The sequence below is a fragment of the Gossypium arboreum genome, chromosome 4 (assembly GCF_025698485.1).
Source record: "Gossypium arboreum isolate Shixiya-1 chromosome 4, ASM2569848v2, whole genome shotgun sequence".
NCBI lineage: Eukaryota > Viridiplantae > Streptophyta > Magnoliopsida > Malvales > Malvaceae > Gossypium > Gossypium arboreum.
The window spans coordinates 29,453,932-29,465,306 of record NC_069073.1 but is presented as its reverse complement, the minus strand read 5'-3'; the positions used below and the strand labels follow the sequence as shown (position 1 = coordinate 29,465,306).

At 37.3% G+C, this 11,375-nt stretch overlaps 1 long non-coding RNA gene across 1 annotated transcript; it reads right to left on the bottom strand.

The window, feature by feature from the left end:
* Window positions 1-657: 657 nt before the first annotated feature.
* On the bottom strand, window positions 658-1,910 carry LOC128291887 (uncharacterized). The gene is made up of 2 exons (XR_008281865.1): window positions 1,639-1,910; window positions 658-888 (listed from the first exon to the last, which is right to left on the bottom strand). It is a non-coding gene; the product is annotated as an uncharacterized LOC128291887 (long non-coding RNA).
* Between the last annotated feature and the right edge of the window lie 9,465 nt (window positions 1,911-11,375).

Below are 11,375 nucleotides of genomic sequence, written 5' to 3'. Positions count from 1 at the left end.
ATATCTCGAGTTTCAAAACTCGGAAACTGATTTCGTAAATTTTCCCTGAATTTAGACTCATATATACTTCCATGGATTTATTTCTAGAATTTTTGGTTTGGCCAATTGGTACAGTTTATTAGTTAAAGTCACCCATGTTACAGGGATCAACTGCTCTGACCTTCGCGCGTTACAACTTGAATATCTCTCTGTAAAGGGCTTTAATACTGGTGCCGTTTATTTATAATGCAACTAGACTCAAAATGGAATCTGCACATATAAGGCATGACTCCTAATTCTTTCTGGATAATTTATAGTGAATTTTCAAAATCGCGACAGGGGACCCAGAAACTGTTCTGGCCCTGTCTCACGAGAACTTTAATATCTCTCGGTATACTGATCATATGATAGTTTCGTTACTTTCATATGAAAATAGACTCATCAAGGTTCGATCACATAATTTATTAACTATTTAAAACTATTCCTACGAATTTTGGTGATTTTCCCCATCCACGTCACTGCAGCTGGCAGCATCTGTTTTTAAGGTAGGCTTTACCTAATTTGTAGTCTCCATGGGCCAACTATGGTCTTGCCATACATGGGTCCACATATGATCATATTTAGCCATTCCAATGGCTGATCATGTGACCAACACTCCCATTCCAATCCATAATCACATCATGAAACCATATATAATTACAAACCACAAATGGTCTAATTCCATACTCCACTATTACGAACCATTTTCGCATGGCCGTACACATATACATCACAAGTACTTAAAAATAACCGAGGGTAGTCCTATACATGCCATATCCGAACTCAACTAAAGGAGTACCAAAAAGGGCTTTGATAGTGTGGTTGACTTCAACTTCTATGATCCCGAATCCGATCGCTAACGAGCAAAATCTATAAACAGAGAAACAAAGAAACGGAGTAAGTAATTTATGCTTAGTAAGTTTGAGCCATAATATACACACAACCAAAGCATAGCATTCAAGTAGCTAAACAATAATTCATATGCACAATTTCTCAAAGACATGCTTACTTCACAATCCCAACTCTTATATTCATACACAAATAACGGCCTAGTTAATGCCGATAGCTCATTTATCATTAGAGCGAATATTCGTACGCATTTACTCATAGTGTGCAAAGCACACACAAAACATACCTTGTTGGGGATTTCACAAATGCAATAACTGAAAATTTTCCAGCAGCTTATAAATTTCAAATCACATACCTTGAGTTTATCCGGATATAGCTACTAGTTCAAAACACCTTTGGGACATAGCCCGTTATGGTAACCGCACAAATGCCTTCGGGACTTAACCGGATATCACAACTCGCACAATTGCCTTGGGCTTAGCCCGGTATCATAGCTCGCACAATTGCCTTCGGCTTAGCCGGATATCATAGCTCGCACAATTGCCTTCGGCTTAGCCCGTATCATAGCTCGCACAATTGCCTTGAGCTTAGCCCGATATCATTCGAACATTCATACACATCTTTTTCATTTTCACAACAAAACTTTTATGCACAATTCACTTAACAAAAATATCATTTCGGCTCAATGGCCATATACAAGGGCAGAATTTCGATTGCTTATTACTTCATTCAATCGAATCAAAATCTAAGTTTCGATACTCGAAAACTTACCTCGGATGTTGTCGAACGATTCCGATGGCTATTCGACTACTTTTTCCTTCCCTTTATCGGATTTAGCTCCCTTTTGCTCTTGAGCTTAATGAATACAAGTAGAAGTATTCAATATTTCTATCAATAATGTTTACTAGTAAATCACATTCGGCATCTCATATCATCTCACTTTATTATAATTTATCATTCAACCTTTGAACCAAAACGCCATTATATGGCCACATATACATACATCCATATATTTAAGCTCAAGAATTTTAACATAACATCAAGTGCTCAAATTACTCATGTGGCCGATTACACATGGTCATAAATACACAAAATCAAAAATAATTTCAAGGTTTTTCACACTATACATGTACTAGGCGAATGTACATGCAAATTTCACAACATTCTTCAACAAATTTCTTCTTTAAACAAACATATTTATCACTTTCTTCATAATCAAAATATCATGTGCAAACATATATACACATATAGGTGCATGGCCGAATCTCAAGGTGTTCATAACCCTCTAAAACACAAATTTTTACCAATCAAGTAACAAGCATAAATCATGCTCATGAATGCATCATGGCGAATACATCACAATCATACCCCATTGAACTTTGGTCATGGTTAAACAAAGAACTCAATGTCTTACTCAAGATTGCTACAAAGAAATTTCAAGAGTAGTCAATCCATCATTGCATGCATCATTAGCAAGCTTCACTTTTAGCATGCAATGGCTTTAACACAATATCAACCTTGGCCAAATACCATTTTTCATGGCATAACAAGGATTTGAACCATGGCTAACATGCACATCAAGTTAGCAACCAAAACAAGCATGAATCTCATGACACAACCTCATACATACCTTAATCTTGATGCAAGTTTAGCCAAATCTCCTTCTAGATCTCTTCTAAACAAAGAAAATGAAGCAAAAATCTCTTCTTCCTCTTAGGAATTTCGCCAAAGGAAGGAGGGAAAAGATGAACAATTTTTTGTTTTTTCTTTCTTAGTCTTTGCTCAAAGAAAGGATGAATGACCACTTTTTTTCTTTCTTTCTCTCTAGCTACGGCACCATGGGGGCATCCATGCTCATTTTTTTCATTTCTTAATTCTTTCTACATAATGCACTAACTAAACATGTTGGAAACATGTCCCTTGCCCATAATCTAGACATGGTCAACCACTCATTCAAAATAAATGGAGTATTTGACATGCAACTCCATTTATTTTGCTTCATTCCTTTATTAACCTCTTGAAATTAGCTACATATTTTAAATCCTTTCACATGAGTCCTTTTCTTTCAATTCACAATCAAATTAACTAAATCAAAGAATTCAAAATTCACACATGAGCACACACATATTATAGGCATCAAAATAAATTTTAAATTATTTTTATGCCTCGGTTTTAATAATACCGAAACCACATTCCGACTAGGGTCAATTTTGGGCTGTCACAAAAAATGCCTCAAATATCTTATTGTATAAAATATGAAATGTGGATGTATGACTTGGTATGAGATTGAACCGAAAGGTCCGAGGAATTATGGTATAGTTTCGATATGGATGAAGTACCTAGCCTTGTTTATTGTTTGATGTTGCGAAAATTTTATTAATGGATGGTTGATGAATGCTTATGACTTACTGAGTTATAAACTCACTCGGTGTTTTCTTGTCACCCATTTTAGGTCTCTTGGACTCGTATTGTTGCGTGCTCGGAACCGTCGTTGAAGTCATCACACCGGCTGGAAACCTTTTGGTATTGTCTTCGTAGTTGAACTAGGAGAACATTTGGCATGTATAGGCTATTATGTTTTGTTGAATTGTGGGTTGTAAACTTTCAGCCATGTGAAAATGGCCTATGTGGTCGTCGAGTGGCATGCTAGAACCTATAGCCACGAGTCTTAGAAATTTTAATTTTGATAAGGTGGACATAATTTGTGTCATGTATGATGGATGATTAGTAAGGCCAAGGTAAGATTCACGAAATTGGCATAGTCTCATCGCGATGAATCGCTGCGGGCAGCAGCGGTGAGATGAGATTGAAAAATCACTAAAAATAGTAGAAGTAGAATTAAATAGTGAATAAATTATGAAATTGAACCTTGATGAATCTATTTTATATGGACGAAACGAAACGACCATATGAGCAGATATCTTGAGAGATATTAAAGTTCTCGTGAGACAGGGCTAGAACGGTTTCGGGTCCCCTGTCTCGACTTTGAAAATTTACCATAAATTATCCGAAGGAATTAGAAGTCGTGCCTTATATGTGTAGATTCCCCAGTAACATGGGCGACTTTAACTAATAAACTGTACCAATTGGCCTGACCAAAATTCTAGAAATAAATCCATGGATAGACATATGAGTCTAAATTGTGGAAAATTTACTAATCGGTTTCCAAGTTTTGAAACTCGAGATATGATTTTAAAGGCGACAGTGATGCAGTTAGCTAGCCCGCTCGAACAAAGAATCAATATTACAAAGAGAGAAATAAGGAAGTGAGCCGGTAACACCACGTGTTCAAATCCGGTGATGATCTCGGGTTTGGGGTGTTACAACGCATCCAAAAAAATCTCAAACCTGCAACAATGGTGTTTGAGATGAACCGAACTCTGGCCTCCAAGGTGGACCAAAAGTTGTGGGGGCTTGGCAGTTGAGTGGATGTACTAGCAATAGACAAATTTTCTGTTATAGGGGCACCACTAACTTCCGTTAGTATAATTTGCATAATTGCTCCCATTCCATGTGCTAGTCTGATGAGTGTAACTACTGCTTGGGTAACCTCCAGCTGTCTGATAATCACCAGGATTGTGTAAGTGCTTGAATAACTTGTAGGCCCAGCATAAGAAGGCAAATGAATGAAATACCAGTTTTGAGAAAAAAGAAACAAAAGTTAATGAATGACATATGAAGGCAAGAGCCAACCAAAATAATAGAATCAAATTCCAGTTATTATGACAGTAGATAACTTATCTAAGATAAGGTTCTTCTAAATACAGAACCCTAAATCAGATTAATAATAAAATATGCAATTAACAAGTCAACATTAAAGCCACATATAACATCAAATTTCATAGCTTAATATTCTCAATACATTAGCATAAACATCACATTGAACAATGAATTTAACACATTCGAATAGATCAATTTTAAGCTCACTAATGGTTAATTTAGCATGTGAACAACATATAAATGTTTTGCATTTACAGCATGGTTTAATCAACTTCAAGCAGTAAATTAAATACTGCAAATTTTCAGCATTCAAAATCATATATGGACAACATTAATATGACATTTTTTAGCACCTTAAAGACACATTTGGAAAATTTGAAGAACCATTTGAACAACCACATTCGAGCATCTTAAAGACAACTAAATTTTGTCTTGTTTTGGACAACCTTACAGGTCAGCAAGGCATGTATTAAACCATGCCTAACATGTTTATTTCATCATGCTTTGAACAACAATAAACAACCATTAGGCATTATATTAAATCAACTCTTTAACACATTCGAACAACTTAAAATACATCATTTGAATATCATAAATCATAACTTTCAGACACCATAAATTGCAGCATTTAACACCTAAATTTTCAGCATTTAACATATAAAATGGTTAGAGCAAACGCAATATAACACCAGAGAATCCAAAACTCCGAAACAGAAAGCCAAAGTATGCACCTGTAAGCCAAAGTTAGGCCAGTAAAGAAATCACTTATACGACCTTCAAAGCCACATATGTCAAAGCACATTAACTAATTTCTTTGAATTATGATATGGAAAGATAAATTTTTAATAATACCACCATAAAGTAAGAATCAGAATTTGTTTCAACAAAAAAGAAATAAAACATTGTTGCTAATAATCGGATAGAACAAAAAAAATCGAACTGCGTAATTGCACAGGCTCAGAAGCAAGAGGGAATTAAAGGAACTAACCTCCATATCTAAGAATATCCTTTTGCTGAAAAGAATCTCAATTGTCTACAATAAATGCATCACCAAATACATATATATGAGAAAATGAAAATAATATTCCATAGTTAACTCATATCAAGAAAAACTAGAGGTTTCACAATACAATTGAATGCTTCTGTTATTTAACAAGGAACAATAGTATTAATTTGCAAAAAGTAGAATAGAAACATGCTACACTACTTTTGTTTAATGTTATATAGAAATTATTCTTTAGTTCTAATATCTAAAATTACAAGCACAAAAGGCAATATTAGGGTCTGATAAATAGTTAAATTTGACTAAAAATACCAGTAAATCCAATAAGACCTAATTATAAATGTAACACCCCAAACTCGGCCCAGACGTTATGGCCGAATTCGACGTGCCACATTGAAATTTAAAATCCATGTTTCGTTTTTAGTGTTTTAAAAACCGACTTTTGTTAAGCTAACAAAATGAATGGAAGCTGGGCACTAGGTAGGTATCCATAACAGAGGAGGTGAGCCATGAAGGCTGCTTAAGTACCAAGCTCTTCGATTGGATCCAATCCTAGACATGACCACAACCATTGCCACACTTGGTTATAACGAGTTGAAATTTATTTGAGTGGATATCTTTGATAAACCAATTAATCGTGGTGTTGTGTTTTTTGAAAACGAGTATTGTTTTGAAAACGCGCCCTAAGTCTAGCCCATTTAAATTATTATCAACCAGTTTAAAGTTACTAAAATAAAATAATCCCAGAAAATAGAAGAAAATAAAGTTAAAATGGCCTTATTACAACCCAAAAATAAATAATAAGGTAAACTTAAGAAAACCAATCACTTATTTCAAAAGCCCAAAAGCGATCATCGTGGCCACTCTGAATCCCCTTCGACTCCAAGCCCCACTTCAAGGCTCACCTGCAAGGTTAAAGAAGGGGTGATTTTGGAAACTCAATGTGCAAAGTATCCCAACCAGAGTCCAAATCAATTCAAACTTTACTGGGCCTAAGCCCTATTCAAAATTTAGTGTTAACTGGGCCTTAGCCCATATCAATATTAATTTGGGCCATAGCCCCTTACAGTATCAGAGTATATTGGGCCTAGCCCATATCAGTATTAATCTGGGCTGTAGCCCTATTACAAGTCGAGATATATTGGGCCTTGCCCATATTAACATAGTTGGGCCCACTTCAATATAGTTGGCCCATAACAAAACAGTCTCATATGATTAATGCACGATAACCCCATCCAACCCTGCACTTGCTTCCGCCCACCCCTACACTTCCTGTGGGGAATAAATCACCCACGCCATCCCTACACTTACAGTGTTAGCACCGGTTGCGGCACTAACTATAATCTGCAACAAAGCTGCTTATATCAGAATATGTGGCACAGCCACCAGAACGGGTTCTTCCTCCATAACAAAACCCAACCCCTTGCAACAGATATACATGTCATGGCATATAACAAACAGGATCCGAATATCATGCATTTCAGTCAAAATTAACCCTAGGGGTATAATGGTTATTTTGCACCTAGGGGTAAAATGGTAATTTTATACTTAGGGGTATTTTAGTAAAATTTACTATTCTAGAGTTTACATACATATTCTAACTATTAACACATTAACAGAAGCACTTACCGAGCATTTTTACCGAATTGGGCTCGTTGGCCCATTAACCTGTTTTCGGCCCATTAAGCCCAAATATACCGAAGTGCACGAAATTGCGCACTCTACAATCATATTGCTTGCGATTACCAAAATTAAAAACCAAACCACCTCACAAGAGCTCGCACGCTCGCAAGTTCACAAATGCCGACTTTTCGGCTTTTCGGCTTTTGCCGATCTAGTTTATGAGTAGGTGTCGTTTACACACCTATTTTATGACGATTCGCTAATGAGATCTCCCCCACGATTAACCTTGTTGATCTTACTAGCCTCCAAATAGATCTTGATCGCTAGCCTTCGATGCGCACATATAAAAAAAATCGAATGAAAAATACTTAATTTTAATCTTGGCAAAATCGATAGTCTCCCTAAAGTATTTAGGATTTTCACTATCCTCGAATTACTAAATAAAGAAAAAATAAGATCTGAATGCTTACCACCAAAGACGTTCTTGTCAGAAGCTTTTCCAACACTTTTCAAATCTTAGATCCACTGTGAATCTATCTTAATCGCAAGTAGAAATAGATCTAAAAATTAATTCCCGAATCACTAGAGTATGGATGTTTCGGATTTTAGTATAATGAAAAAGAGAAAATAGCAAAATAGAAAAAAGGAGATGATAGTACAGATTCGACTTTGAAGGAAATTAAAGAAGGAAGAGATGAGATAAAAGAAAAGAAAGAAAAGAAGAGTAGAAGAAGATAGGTTCGGTTATTATCGATGAAGGAAAGATGAACAAAAAGGGAATAATTCATAAAAGCCAAAATTAAAAGAACAAATACGGTACTTAATGCTTATTAAAAATTCTTTCTAATTTCAAATTCCCTTGCTTTGCTCCATGAATTAGGCATTTGAAATTCATCCAACCATCTAGCAGCCTTATCCACCGTTTGACCGCTTCAGCCTACTGCCTGGGAAGAGTTTTGGTCCAACTCTACTACTCTCCCACACGCATGCAGCAAAAAGGGGCATCCGCGTGCTCAGCAGCTCGAACCTGGGCCTTCCACACTCATAGGCACGCTGCTGGCCACTGCATCGTAGCTTGCTTTTGGATATATGACAGTCGCAATTAATTTTAAACCTTACCTGCTGAAGTCTTGGTCCGCCTAAAAACAAACGAAAATAACGCCAGCACCTGAATTCGAACTCGTGCCCTCTCAGTCCCTATAACGCGCTGCTGCCACTGCACTGAAGCTCTTCTCACGATATAATCTGCTCACAACTAATCTTAAGACTTATCTGCTGCAGTCCCGATTTTGTTTAAAAAAAAAACAAAATATGCTACTTACCAGACTCGAACTCTTAACCACATGCACACTCTTAACGCCTCCTTGCCACTTGACCACGTGCCTCTTTTGTGTCACCTTTCCTCTCGAAATATTTATAAGGCCTTCTTGCGGAAATTCTTGGTTGTAAAAAAAGCAACCATTTGCTCACGCCGTACCTTGAACCCAGGCACCTCCCATGCCTCTCCTAGCGTGCTTAGCCACTAGGCCAGGCGTTCCTTCATGCTAAAACTCAGCCTAATTTATTAATAAGGCCTACTACCCAGATTTCCTTAAGAGGCCAAATTTAAGAATTTTGTGGGCCGAACGCTAGACTTTTCCCCACACTATAAGCCCTTCGTTACTTATTTAATTACCAATAATAATAATTTTATAAATATATCTAATAATAAAAATTTCAAATAATATAGTAAATAAAATTTTCATGTAAATTTTTCAAACATAGATACAATAATATTTTTTCTAATAGTAATAATTTTATCCCATAATACTAATAAAATTTAAAATATTCGTAATAATAAATACAATAAAAATTTTCTAGTAGTAATTCAAATTTTTTTCTTAAACGATAATATTTAAAACTTCTTAATTATTCGGGTTTTCTTCTATCCGAATCCTGCACTTAAGGCCCAATTCTTTCTAGGCCCAATTTTTGGGGCGTTACAACTCTATCCCCTTAAAAAAAAATTTTGTCCTCGAAATTTCCAACTATCAACTAACTGTATTACTCAAGTCAAACCACTATGCTTCACAAGCACTCTAGCTCTAATTGTAAATTAAGTAATTAATACACCATGAGAGAAGTACGTACCAGCATCTGCTTCCGGAACGTCTCCATTCTCACGGTGACATGCTACATAGACCAAAGCTGGCTGTCTCGCCTCAGCATGTCCCATACCACTATCTGGTGCTCCACGACCACGACCCATTCCATTGCTACGGCCTCTTGCTGGCTGCTAACCACCCCTCGGCGACTGGATATTACCCGTACCAGTAGTTTGTCCATAATTTGGTCTCTGAGGACACTCTCTCAAATGATGCTCCATCGATCCGCATCTTAAATAGGCTCAAATCCTTTTCCAGCATTCGCCATAATGGCTTTTCCCGTAATTAGCACAAGGTTGTAATCTAACAGGAGCAATAGGGGCTTCAGCTCGGACCGGCCCATCTGCCCTGGCACTTGTCCTGTGCCTTTGATCAGAATTGGAGGGCTTTAAATCTATTTTGGTTCTACTCCTTTTCTTTTCCCAGCTCTGGCGCTCAGCGCGCTTCACATCCTCAGCTATTTTAACTTTCTCTACTAATGCCGCAAAATCTCGCTTCCTCTGTGGAGCTATTAATACCTGTAGACTATCCCGGAGGCCATCTTCGAACCGAACACAACGTTTATACTCTGTTGCTACTATTCCACGGGCATATCGGCTAAGTCGCAAAAACTCTGCCTCATACTCAGCCACAGACCGATCACCTTGAGTTAAGTTTAAGAATTCCTTCCTCCGGGCATCTACATAGCTTGCCCCAACATACTTCCCTTGAAATGTGGATTTAAATAATTCCCAGGTAATCCGCTCGAGTTGGGTACCCTCTTTCACAGTCAACCACCACTGGTAAGTTTCCTCCCTAAGTAGTGATATCGCCCCTTTCAGCTTTTGTTCAGCCGTGCAATCCAGGTCATCCATTATTATCTCCGTGGCTTCCAACCAGTACTCAGCCACATTTGGGGCTACTCCAGAAATGCCCTTAAAAACTTCTGCTCCATTTGATTGGAGACGTTCTGAAACTGACCCACGGCTTCCAGTGTTGGGTCTAGTGACCCTCTCCAGAATACGAAGCATGGCTTGGGACAATGCGTCATCCCTAGCCGTACGATCATACGGTCTTGTCCCACTATCTGCCGTAGGTGATGCCAGTGTCTCACTAGTGTCCACCACAGGTATAGTATCAGAGGCAAGGGACTCAGCTCGAGCCCCTCTACGACCTTTACCAGGGCCCCTAGTACCCCGTCCACGAGTACCACGTGTGCTCATTGTATCTATCGAATTGTCTGTATTAAGAGTTTTATGCATAGATAGAGTTTTCAGAGTTCGCTTTTGCAAATCTCAACCTAGCTACAGTCTCAATCTTATAGTTTTAATATAGCTTTAACTACAATGTCATAGCAGAGTCTCAGTAATATAACAGCTATAACAGATACTTAGTAAAGTTCAGAAAAGGTACTTACAGATTTGGTGCCGGGGATTCAGTGTGCCACTTCTTCAGAAATCAGCAATTCAAATTTATTCTTTGAGCATTTTGAAAGCAAAATTTAAAAGAATTTTCTAACATTTCCATAAAATTGATTTTAGTGTTTTTCCATAGAACTAGATTTCAAAATTTTATAAAAACTTTTGGACCCGATCCACGCCGAGTTGTTGCAACCTAGGCTCTGATACCACTAAATGTAACACCCCAAACTCAGCCCAGACATTATGGCTGAATTCGACGTGCCACATTGAAATTTAAAATCCATGTTTTGTTTTTAGTGTTTTAAAAATTGGCTTTTGTTAAGCTAACAAAGTGAATGAAAGCTGGGCACCAGGTAGGTATCCATAACAGAGGAGGTGAGCCATGAAGGCTGCTTAAGTACCAAGCTCTTCGATTGGATCCAATCCTAGACATGCTCACAACCATCGCCAAACTTGGTTATAACGAGTTGAAATTTATTTGAGTGGATATCTTTGATAAACCAATTAATCGTGATGTTGTGTTATTTGAAAATGAGTATCGTTTTGAAAACGCGCCCTAAGTCTAGCCCATTTGAATTATTATCAACCAGTTTAAAGTTACTAAAATAAAATGATCCC